Raw genomic sequence first — 10,229 nt, forward strand, 5'->3', positions numbered from 1 at the left:
AGACATGGGAAGATGAAGCATGTTCAAAGCACTTCAAGTTGCCCAGTTGTACTAGAATATAACATGCTAGATGGGAGTGGGCAGGGGGTGATGAAGCCAGGCAGGCAGCAGGCAGATCCTAGAGCTGCCAGTTAGATGAGCTTTTGCAAGCAGGTTGTCCAAACTTTTGGCATCTCTGGGCCACACTGGAAGAAGAGTTGTCTTGGGCGACACATTAAATACATTGCAACACATAATCACAAAAAAATCTCATAATGTTTTAAATACATTTACGATTTTGTGTAGGGCTGCATTCACAGCCATCTTGACCTGCATGTGGCCCGTGGGCCACAGGTTGGATGCCCCTGTATCTATAGGCAACAGAAGGTCACCGGGACATTTTGAACAGGTGAGCACCATATCCAAATTACTTTTAAGAAACATTGCTGTGGCGGCAGAGAGAAGGACAGGTTTTCAAGGCAGGGAGACTGGTGAGGAGGCTGTTGCAGTCATTTCAGTTATATAGGTTCAAAGCCCAAACTAGGACATTGTCAGGGGTGTGGGGGATTTGACAGTAAAGGACGGATTCGAGAATCCTTAAACCAGCAGGATCAACAGAATGTGGTGGTTGATGGGAAGCAGGTGATCACGGAGAGAAGTTGTGCCAAGGGAAGTGCCAGTTTTCTGGCTTGAGTAACTGGGCACATAGTTGTGCCACTCACTGAGTTCCAGATCACAGGGAGGACCCGGGCCAGGGCCGGGGTTGGAGACGAGGGCCATTGTGGATATGGTGGGTTTGGGGAACCTGTGGAACACGAAGGTGCAGATGTGTAATAGCTGCTTGTATATAAAAGTGTTATCACTCAGCAGCAGAGGGCTGGGTCTCGTTGAAGCCGTGGCTGTGAACGAGATGATGCATAAGGAGAGATGAGGGCAAAAAATGGAACTCTGAAGTGCACACGGATTTAAGGAATGTAAAGAAAGTGGGAGAGAGACAGGTATCCTAGAAATGAAGGCAGGAGTGAACGGCCATCAGAGCCAGATGCACGAGAGAAGTCAAATAAGTTAGGGTTAGACAAGGAGGAGAGATATTTCAGCAGAGGAGTCAAAAGCCAGACTGCAGTGGGCTCGTTGCAGAAGTTTAGATTGTGAAGGGGAAGAAACAACAAAAGCTAGGAAGGGGCTCTGTGTCAAAGGTTTCTGTTGAAAGTATTGGTTCATATTTCCACGTGGAGGGAAGAGGCGGGGGGGGTTGAAGTTACAGGAAACAGAGAGGACAGAAGTGATAGAACAATAAGCAATATGGTTCCTAGGGAAGGCCCGAGGGGAGGTGAGGGGAACAGGACCTGAGCACACGGAGGAGGTAGGTCTTGGTCATGGGTAGGAGGAGGGTGCTTGGGGTAGGAGAAGAGAACACTACAGATTGGGTTTGCTGAGAAGCCAACTCTGAGAGGGGGATCGCCATGCAGGATGTTTCTAAGAGAGAGGTCATGGGTTCACCCGTCATGGAAGAGAAGAATTGGAGGAGGGAGACATTGAGCTGCAATGCAGGTTTGATGAAGACCTCAGCCAGCACCATGGGAAGCCCTGAAGCTAGGAGTTGAGATTAAGGGGGCTGGAGCTTTATACTCCACATCAGTCATTCTCTGAATGTAGACTGCCCTAAGAAGAGGGCATGACCTTGGGCAAAGCGGGTCTCTTCACCTGAGGCAAACCCCAAGGGGTCTGACAGCTAAGGGGTGTCTGCGGCAGATAATGAGTCCTTCAGTCCTGAAGGGGTTCAGGGAAGCACATACAATGTCCACTGCAGAAAGGAAGGGGGCGCTATTGCATTGGAGTTGAATCTGTGGGCCCGTTAGTAATAGAGGCTGAAGGAGTTCAGATTTCATACAGTCCGCCTGAATTTTTGCTCTGTGAAAATGGAAACAAGTCCTTCTGCTGAAAAGGGGACTGGTCGGGGTTGGGGGCTGGAGGAAAGTGAAATGGCTGTGGGATGGCTGCTTCAGGACACTGAGGACGAGCTGACTAGCGATATAGAATACGATTGCCAAGTGATGTTGGGGTCTGAATTGAAACCAGAGAAGGAATAGTTTTGGCAGACCCCAATAGTGATTAGATTTCAAAGTTTTAGTTAGTTTGTATCAGGAGTCGTTTATATTATTTAGAGAAGAACATGTTAAGATACTGTGTTCCTTTCTACCTTTCAAAAACTTTTTTTAAATGTTTATTGATTTTAGAGAGAGAGGAAGTGGAAAGAGAGACATGGATGTGACACAGAGGCATCAATTGGTTGCCTTGCATACATGCCCCCGGCTGGGGATCAGCTGGCAACCCAGGTATGTGCCCTGACCAGGAATTGAACCTCTGAACTTTTGGCATATAGGACTATGCTCCAAGCAACTGAACCGCACCAGCAAGGGCTATCTTTCACCAACTTTTTGTCTATTTCCTAAATTCACAAACTTTTTACCTAAATTAATTCCTAAACAAGACTTACATACAAGGACTTCAGTAGATAACTATTGTTTTTGTTACAATAATAGTTACTTGTGCTTATGGCAACAATCTGGCTAAAGTCAAATAAAAACTATATAGATATTTAAATATCATACACCAAACAGAAAATTTATTTCAGAGTTGATAATAAAGAAAATAAACACTTGTGTATGAGCAGACAAAAATGACAGGAGTCAGGATTAAACCTAATTAGCAGGCAAATACAAAATGTAGAAAATTACAAAGTAAAACTAATTATGAACTACAAAGGAAAAACTACTGCTATAATGGTGAAATATAGAACAGGTGGCCCATCAGGTACTCGAGTGACAAAACATAAGTACACTGGCCACTTAAAAGGGCTTTTTAAATTCACATGGGAATTACAAGTGTAATCATTCAAAAATGGTGCCTTGCTGTTCTGAGAAGAAAGGGTCCCCACATGGGGGAGAATGGTTAGAATAAGAACTCACTCTGCTCAAAGCATGGGCAAGGCAGCTCACTATGATTACCTCAGGACACCAGCTTATCATCTATGAGTAACTATGGTCAAGTAGCAGCACCTTTTCTTAAAAATTAATTAGAGAGAGAGGAAAGGGAGGAGAAAGGCAGAGAGACATAGATTTGTTGTTCCACATATTTATGCATTCATTGGTTGATTCTTGTATGTGCCCTCACTGGGAATCGAACTCACAACCTTGACGAATCGGGATGATGCTCTAACCAACTGACCTAGATGGCCAGGGCAGCACCAACTTTTATAACTGGCAGTAGCAAAGTGGTTCTTAGGGGAAAAAAGAAATATCCAACTTAAGAACAAAGTCAGCATTTGTGATGGGGCCTCACCCTGCTTCCCTGCACAGGGTTGCCAGTGAGCAGTCATTTTAATGAGTACTTTGTTGCGTAAGCTATGACTCTACGTGTAGAAATTTTAGGACACAGAGAAAAGCAGACCCATAGAGTTGCTATTTAGGAAGTAGTACCTCGACACACCCAAAGTTATTCCAGATACAAGGTGAGTCGGTCCTGCTTCTAGCTCTACCTTAGAGGAGAGATGAGGCTCCCCACAAGCTCCAGGTGCTGATCACTCCCAGGAACTATCATCTTATAGCTCTTTCCACCCACCTGCCTGACCATGTGGCATGATTTCTGGGAACTCCAATTACTGTTCCCCATCCCTTACTCCCTAGTCTTAGAACACATATGCACACACACAAAGTACAGATGGTCTTTTAAATTTTTTTAAATTTTTCAATTACAGTTTACATTTAATATAATTTTGTATTAGTTTCAGTCATACAGCATAGTGGTTAGACAATCATAAACATCACAAATGGAGTGCCAGACAAAATGTGGCACAAAAATATATAGGGCTTTAGGGTGAAAGCAAGGAAGGAATATGGGAAGTATGGGTAGGTGATACAAATTTGGATAGAATGGATAGCAAATAACTTTCTGAGGAAATGACAGTTACTGTATTTTTTGGACCATAAGACGTGCCTAGACATCTGAGGGAAGAGTGTTCTCAGGAGAAGGAACAGCAAATGTAAAGGCCACAGTGTGGGGAGAGTGCCCTGGCATGTTTGAGGGCCTGGGAAGAGACTACTGGAGCTGGAGGGGAGTGAGCTGGGGGAAACCGTAGTAGGGGTTGAGATCAGAATGAATGTACAAGTAATAGACACTTTGGTGCCTGGGAGCAGGGGAAATAGGCTGATCCCAAAATGGGAAGCCTGCCCTGGCCAGTGTGGCTCAGTGGACTGAGTGTCTGCCTGTGAACCGAAAGCTCCCCAGTTTGTCAGGGCACATGCCTGGGTGGACACCCAGGTTCCCACCCAGGTGGGGGCACTTGAGAGGCAACTGATTGATGGGTCTCTCTCACATTGGTGTTTCTCTTTCTCCCTTCCTTCCCTTCTCTCTAAAAATAAATACATAAAATGTTTTTAAAAATGGGAAGCCCTCTAAATCCTGCTGGGACTCACAAGGGAGAGGGAAGGCCTCACAGGAATGCCTATTAATAACTCACTCTCCCCAGCTCCATTCCAAAGGCATGACTGGATTCTCATGACTAGACTCCCTACTCCACCCCCAACCCTCAGCCACCCAAGAGGATAGGCAGGGCTTCCTTGAATCTCCTCCTCCTGTGATTAGAGCTAAACCTGCAGGAGCAAAGTGAGATTATGGATTGACCTTTAGCATTTAAACAATCCATCCTTTTACTTACAGAGACTACTCATTTGTGCTTTGAGATAGTGAGGGCATGATGCGCTTGTGGCCATTTGTTTCCTCTAGTGCTTATGACAGAAAAAAAAAAACAAAAAACTTCCAATTAGGGTCCCACTTTCCCACCTGCATCCCTTGCACTGGCTCTACCTTGGGAGGGAAAAAGAAATAAGTGGCCCTCCCCTCCTTCTGGGATTGCTATGCCTGAGTCCTATGGCTTACACTGTTCCCAAGAGTCCGAGGTCTAACCCTCTATTACCTGAAGGATGATTTGTAGTTATTTAGATATTTGGATATGGGCTTTATACTTTTCTGTATTACAAATATCTTTACCCACTCTGGCTTGCTTTTTCACTCTCTTAATAGTGTTTTTTGATTACCAGAAATTCTTAATTTTAATGTAGTGAAATATATCCATCTTTTCTTTTACATTAGTGCTTTTTCTCGTTTTGATGAAAAGGTCTTCAGTGAAAATATTTTGCTATATTATATTTTCTAGAAGTATTATTATTTTACCTTGCACATGTAGATCTATGATTTGCCTGGAATTGAGTTTTGTAGATGCTATTAGGTGGTGGTCAAGTTTTCTTTTTGCCATATGGATAGACAATTGTCCTAGAAAAATTCATTGAAAAAAATCCTTTCTCCACTGAAGAGCAGCGGCACCTTTGCTGTATATCTGTTATATCTGTGTGGGTCTGTTTCTGGGCCCTCCATTGTGTCCCATTGGTCTATTGTCAATCACTGGGCCAATATCGCATTGTTTTAATTACTTTCACTGTATAATAAGACAACATCTAACAGGACAAGTCTTCCCACCTAGTTCTTCAAGAGTGCCTTGGCTATTCTTGGACTTTTTCATTTCCGTATAATTTAGTTTGTCAAATCTCCCCCCAATGCACACACACACAACTGTTGGGACTTTGTAATGGGGTCTCATTGAGTCTATAAATCACTTTGTGGAGAATGGACACCTTAAAGCTACCAAGTCTTCCAATCCATAAACATGGTATATCACTCCATTTATTTAAGTGGTAATTTTTCTCAAGAATCTTTTATAGTTTTCTATGTAAAGGCCTTGAACATGTTTTCTTATATTTATCCTTAGGTATTTTCAGGTTATTGTAATGACTTAATACTTATTTTGTAAGTTTTCAACTGCTTGTTGCTTATATACAGAAAACAATCAATTTTCAATATTGACCACATGTCCAGGAACCTTTCTAAGTTTCCTTGTTATTTCAAATGTTTATCCTTCAATTCTTTTGGGTATTCTACATACACATTTGTGAACACATGTGAACATATTGTGAACATATTTGCTCATTTTTGTATAACTTCTTTGTGAAGAGTTTGTTGAGATCTTTTACCTGTTTTTAACCTTTTATTGATGTGTTTTAAGAACTCTTTACTCTGGATATGTCTTTTATCAGATATGTTATATCTGTTATATCTCTGTGTTATATCTGTTATATCTATGTTATATCTGTTATATCTTTCTTTAAAAAGATTTTATTTAGTTATTTTTAGAGAGTGAGGAAGGGTGGGAGAAGGAGAAGGAGAGAAGCATCAATGTGAGAAACATTGATCAGTTTCTTGACCAGGAACTGAATCTGCAATCCAGGGATGTGTCCTGACCAGGAATCAAACTGGCAATGTTTTGTTTTGCAGGGCAACACCAAACCAACTGAGCCACACCAGCCAGAACACAATACTGTTTTGATTGCTATAGCCTTGTAGTATAGTTTGACATCAGATAGCATGATACCTCCAATTTTGTCCTTCTTTCTCAGACCAGAACAATGTAGACATGCCAACTCACCTCACATGCACATCTTTGGGATGAGGGAGGAAACCAGAGTACCCACAGCAAATCCACACCATCCTGGAGAGAATGTGCAAACTCCACAGACAGTAGCCCTGGCTGGGAATCTTTTTCTCATCAAAATTATAATCAAATGACATTGAATGAAACAGCATTACTCAAGGACCTGCTGTATCTAGCACATAATAGACAATACATATCAGTTGATTGAATAAAAGGTAGCAGGTTAACTTTGACCAGGAATAGGGTCCACTTCTTCCTCTGAGAGTGGAAAGAGAAAAGGATGGGAGCTGATACAAATAAGCATGCCCCTATGTTCTTGGTGCTTTGGAGAGGAAAGTCGTCCGCTGAGAGTTTGCAGGCAGAGAGATTTGAAGAAAGTGGTGGGTGGAGGCTCTAAGTTCTTCCTGAGTGAAACAGGAGACGTGCTGACATGTAGTAGAAGGGTTGACTGGCTGTAGGGAGAACCCATCTGATATTGGAACCATAAATTCACATGTCAAACTCCACTTATTTGCAAGATATGGACACTCATCCATTTGGGTAAAATATCAGAGAAAGGAGATTGTAGGACTGATTCTAAACAGGGAGCTTTATTTTTTCAATTAAGGATGGCTGCTGTAACAGAATCAGGTTGGTGTCAATCAAAATATTTAATAATTAGGAATCATTGCCAGTGGCTTAAAATATTCAGGCAGAAGATTATTACCCTACATATTTGCATAAATATTTTAAAAGATTTTAAAAAGATTTAAGATTTGGCCTGTATATACCTTGCTCTCATTGCTGTCACTATAACGAAGCATTGCTGCCTCTCACTCACTTCCCAGACCTGTTGCAATTTCAAACTGGTTTACCTAGAGACCTTTGAATCAAGAAATAACGTATCCCCTTGACACTGCCACAAGTATTTAACATAAAATTTCTTTATGACTTTCTCCCAAAGGTCCTGCAGCCATTATCCAGAGTTCTGTCAACTAGAAAGGGGCACTACCCAGACAGTGGCTCTGGAGAGTCAGAATGCTGCTGTGAGACAAGTCAGATGGGGAGCTTAGGGCACGGGGTTGGGAGATCAATGGACTTTCAGCTTGAGTTCATATCAGAATAGGCCCAGTGAGTTTTCAAATACATTATGAGTTTATTTCCTTGTTTAAAAAAGGGGTAAGGTAAGGTTTACAACAGCAGCAGAAAAAGTGAAGTACTTAGGTATAAACGTAAACAAAATATTTGCAGGATCTGTACATTGAAAACTCTAAGATACTGATGAAAGTAATCAAAGATCTAAATGAATGGGGGTATAGTGTGTTCATGGGTTAGAAGACACAATTTTATTAACATGTTAATTCTCTACAACTTGATCTTTAGATTTTACACAATTCCAATCAATGCCAGCAAGAATTTTGGAGATACCAATAAGCTGATTCTAAAATTTATATGGCAAGTCAAAGGAACTAGAATAAGCAAAATAATTCTTAAAAAGAACAAAATGAGAAGACTCATACTACCTCATTTCAAGATTTACTATAGCCCAGACTGGTACAGCTCACTGGGTTGGGCATTGTCCCTCAAACTGAGAGGTCATTGGTTTGATTCCCAGTTGGGACACATGCCTGGGTTTAGGCCAGGTCCCTGGTTGTGGCAGTGCGTTAGATAACTGATAGATGTTTCTGTCTCTTTCTCCCTCCTTTCCCCTCTCTCTAAAATTAAACAAAACCTGTTTTTAAAAGACTTACTATAAAGTATAATAATTAAATCAAGATAGTGTGGTATTGGTGCAAAGACAGACAATAGACAGAAGAAAAAGCCCCAAAACACAGTCAACTGATTTTTGACAAAGGTACAAAGGCAACTGAATGGAGAAAAGAAAGTCTTTTTAACAAATACTGCTGGAAAACTGGACATCTATATACAAGAAAGAACCTTTACACATGCCTCACACTTTTTGCAAAAATTAATTTAAAATGAACCATAGACCCAATCATAAAGTATACAACTAATAGAAAAAAATATAGAAGAAAATCTGCATAATCTGGCATTATAATAGGTATCACACTATTAGGAGAATAAAAAAGACAACCCACAGACTGGGAGATGTTGCAAATCACATATCTGATAAAAGACATACCCAGAGTAAAGAGTTCTTAAAACACATCAATAAAAAAAAAAGGTTAAAAACAGGCAAAAGATCTCAACAAACTCTTGACAAAGAAGTTATACAAAAATTAGCAAATATGTTCACAATAAAAAAATCAAATAGCCCAATTAAAAATGGGTAAAGGATTTGAATAGACATTTCTCCAAAGAAAATATACAAATGGCCAACGAGTATATAAAAAGTTGCCCAATGTCACTAATTGTTAGAGAAATGTGTGTCAAAACCATAAAATATCAACTCACCCCTATTTGGAAACTATCAAAAATCAGAAAAGACTTAGAGACATGACAGTTAAATGTAATTGGGGTCCTGGAACAGAAAGAGGACATAGTGGATAAACTGATGAAATCCAAATGAGGTCTGTAGTTTAATGTTATTGCACCAATGCTCATTTCTTAGTTTTGACCAGTATAATATGGCTTTTTACAGGGTGAGGCAAAAGTAGGTTTACAGCTGTGAGTACACAAAATAACAGTTTATTCTTGTATTATTGTTTATTATTGTATTTTTTCCATATGAACTGTAAACCTACTTTTGCCCCACCATATATATATATATATATTATAAATATATACGTATATATTTATATATATTATAAATATATACATATATATTTATATATATAAATAAGTCTGCTAGAGCTGCTATAACAAAGTACCAAAGATTGGGTGGCTCAAACAATAGACATCTATTTCTCACAGTCTGGATACTGGGGAGTCCAAGATTAAGGTGCTGGCTGATTTGGTGAGAGCTCTCTTCTGAGAGAGAGAGAGAGAAACAGAGGGAGAGGGAGAGAGGGAGAGAGAGAGGCTGACAGAGGCTGAGACAGAGGCAGAGAGATACTGACATAGAGATAGAGACAAACAGAGAAGGAGACAGAGTAAGACACAGACAGTGCTCTCTTATGAAGGCACTTTGAGGGTACCACCCTCATTATCACACCTAAACCTAACAACTCCCAAAGACCCATCTCCAAATATTATTACAGTGGGGGTTATGGCTTCAACATATGCACTATGAAGAAGGGGGTACAATTCAGCCCATAGCACTATATAAGATGTTAATGTTAGGGGAACTGGAGTGAAGAACATACAGGAACTTGCTGTACTATCTTTGGAGCTTTTCTATAAATCTAAAATTATTCAAATATTTTTTAAGTGAAAAAAGTCATGGTAAGAAGACTTAAAGGTGCTGGTGAGGATAATTCAGATCATCAATCATGGGATAAGCCTGGGTTAAAAAGGGGATGGTGATGGAATTGCAATGCTGGGAAAAACAGGGGGATCAAGGTTCTATGAAGTTTAAAAACAGGTTTAGTTCACCATCAGTGATATTTTTTATTTCCCTTGAGGAATATAGAATATTAAAGCTCAAGTGCAATGGAGTGTCCTTCGTTAAAATTGAGTAAAGAAGAGGAGTAGTATGGTGAAGAAGCAGAATAAAATGTCAGAGGAGTAAAAAAGGGAAGATTTTTCCTTGAGAAAGGGAGGTGGTCCACAGCTAGTGGTTAACACCAGCTAGTTTTTTTCAAAGCTTCCCAATTTCTCTTAAACA

Source organism: Phyllostomus hastatus, unplaced genomic scaffold (assembly GCF_019186645.2).
Source record: "Phyllostomus hastatus isolate PE091 unplaced genomic scaffold, TTU_PhHast_1.1 phas_scaffold_28, whole genome shotgun sequence".
Classification (NCBI taxonomy): Eukaryota; Metazoa; Chordata; class Mammalia; order Chiroptera; family Phyllostomidae; genus Phyllostomus; species Phyllostomus hastatus.